Here is a 2,482-nt window from a genome sequence, read left to right on the forward strand (position 1 = left end):
GCATCACTAATGTTACAGTTGGTAAAGGTGCAGCTAATTTCAACTACTTTATATACACTGCAGGGTAGCTTAATCCATAATCTAATAATTTATTAATTGATTTATATTGTATATAATAATCCGAATTTGTTATTGAATAATTGTAGTGGAGTTAAAAAGTAGAATACTGGCATCTGAGATGTAGTAGAGTATAAATTAGCATGAAATACGTACATATATATATATAAATAAGTACAACTAGTACCTTAAACTTAAAGTATAGACAACAATGTACAACAAATGTACAACACTAACGGGAATGTTGCCTGACATTTTAATTTATCATTATTAGTATATAAGAAAATAGCTTTAACAGCACATTGTATAGTTTATCTTTGGACCAGAAGTTACTGATTTTCAATGATTTAAAAACCTGTAACACAAAACCTTTGCTTAAGTACCAAGTTTGTTTTTTTTTTAAATTACATTTTCAGCCCCTCTGATCTCCTAACCCACCACACACACACACACACTGTGTTCAGTTGAGGATACACTGTTAAATATAAAGTTTCCTCTCAACCAGGACATGGGTAATTGTAAATGAGGTGATATACTTAAAAAACTGAACATCCTGTTTGACCCATAAGAAGCTTGTATTGATTGTTTCAAATATGAGTGGGCTAAGGAACATGAAGAAGAGAATACTTTATTTAGTTTCACACTCAACACACATTTTACATAAATATACACTTTTTTAAAACTCAAAACTCTTTTACAAGAGAGCTTCTGCTTCCTTGAGTGCTTTTTCCATTTCCGCAGCCTCCAATGAAAAGTTCTCCCTTTCCTGCCTCATATGTTCCCGTGCTTTAGCGAGTGCTGTCATTGTTGTTTGGATTTCCTGATAAGTGTGTAAAATGAGGAACATTTAAAATACATTCCAGCCATCCAGTAAATCAACTACAACTAACAGCAAAGTTACACAGGTCAGTACAAAAGTTTCACTGACTTTGACTCACCTCTAGCCGAGCCCGTTGCTGTGATGCAACGTCTCCAAATGCTTTTAATTCATGCAGCAGGTCTGTGGAAACACTCTGAATAGAGACATTGGAAGTTGTTTACTAGCTGTCTGCCTATGGTAGCCAAAGTTAGATATAGATAGATAGTGTGGTTATGTAGCATAGAATAATTATAAGTGCATGTTTCCATAACTGTAATGTCTTCTGTTTTCAAGTTATTCATGTGAGTTTGATTCAAATGCACTTTGATTTGAAGTTGACTATGTATAACAGAGAAAACTAAAATAAAATATACATACCATGACTTCTTTTCTTTGATCTTCATTTTGTCTTGCAGCTTCTCCAACTCTTTCTCCTAAACTAAGAAGAGGTTTTATATTAGAAGAAGTTATTTTCTATCAAGCAACAACTGAAATACAGCTGACAAAAACACACCTTTTAAATGGAGGATTAATATTCACCTGGGTCTATTTTGGCTGCAACTAGGAGAACATGACAGTCCTTCAGGTTTTTCTGTACTTCAGCATTCTCCTTTTCAAGGTCACTGAACTGCAGCTCCAACTCAGCTACTCTTTGCTGCAATAACAGCAAAGAAAAAAAAATTGTAGCATAAAGTCAAAAAAGAAAGGAGTGCCCAGGAGGTCCCACCTCTCTAACTACCAGACCACACCTAGCTGATGTGCTTTCTACCAGGAGCCTAACCGGTGTATTCAAAAATAATAGTTAAGAATAAGCAAGCAAAGAGAAAACAAGCATCTAGTTATGTTACGAGTACTTCATTAAAATTGCTTTCTGCACCTGTGTGTCTGTAAGGTTTTTCTGCAGCTCCTCATTGGTAGCCATCAAATGCTGATTTTGCTCCTTTAGCTCTGCCTGTTGCCCATACCTGGTGGACACCCTACAGAAAGGTGCAACATAAAGTTGTGAAAAAAGTGGCCAAAGGGCACTGCACATTCAGGAGATGGAATACTGTAATGTATGACTTACCCTTTGTGAACTTTAGGAGCAGCATTTTTTCTGGAAGACAAAAGTAAAATAAATTCAATCGAATACATGTAAGCAAATATGGAGCCTGACAGTTTGGGTGTATGATGCTTTGCACTAAAGTATGGCAAAGAGATGAAAGGAAATTATTCTTTTCTGGAACTTGTGGGGCACTCAATCCCTTTACAATATGGATGTGTTTAATTTTACATTTTAACTGCCATTTCTTCTATATACCATACACTTCTGGAGAAAGGTTCAACACTCAACACGCTGATTTGAAACTTCCTGACAGCAGTATTTCCCCTTGAATTTTGTCTACCTGTGGCAGAGGAGTCATGTGTAGTGCGGTGTTTGGATCATCTTTATCAGCCCAAGTGCCATGCCGCCTAGATGGATTTGTTACGGGTCTACCCAACAGTTTACCATATTATTTTAAGTCGTAACGTGCAGTTTTTTTTACTATGAAGAGTTTGTTTGCAATTTCTCACCTTGATATATTC

At 36.0% G+C, this 2,482-nt stretch overlaps 1 long non-coding RNA gene across 1 annotated transcript; it reads right to left on the reverse strand.

Annotated features, from left to right (window-relative positions):
- Positions 1-667: 667 nt before the first annotated feature.
- Positions 668-1,357, reverse strand: LOC119884832. Its single transcript, XR_005441087.1, has 3 exons — positions 1,295-1,357; positions 996-1,070; positions 668-877 (listed from the first exon to the last, which is right to left on the reverse strand). It is a non-coding gene; the product is annotated as an uncharacterized LOC119884832 (long non-coding RNA).
- Between the last annotated feature and the right edge of the window lie 1,125 nt (positions 1,358-2,482).

Source organism: Micropterus salmoides, unplaced genomic scaffold, assembly GCF_014851395.1.
Source record: "Micropterus salmoides isolate LMB-PRFRI ecotype aquatic unplaced genomic scaffold, ASM1485139v1 Ms_hic_scaffold_3705, whole genome shotgun sequence".
Lineage (NCBI taxonomy): Eukaryota > Metazoa > Chordata > Actinopteri > Centrarchiformes > Centrarchidae > Micropterus > Micropterus salmoides.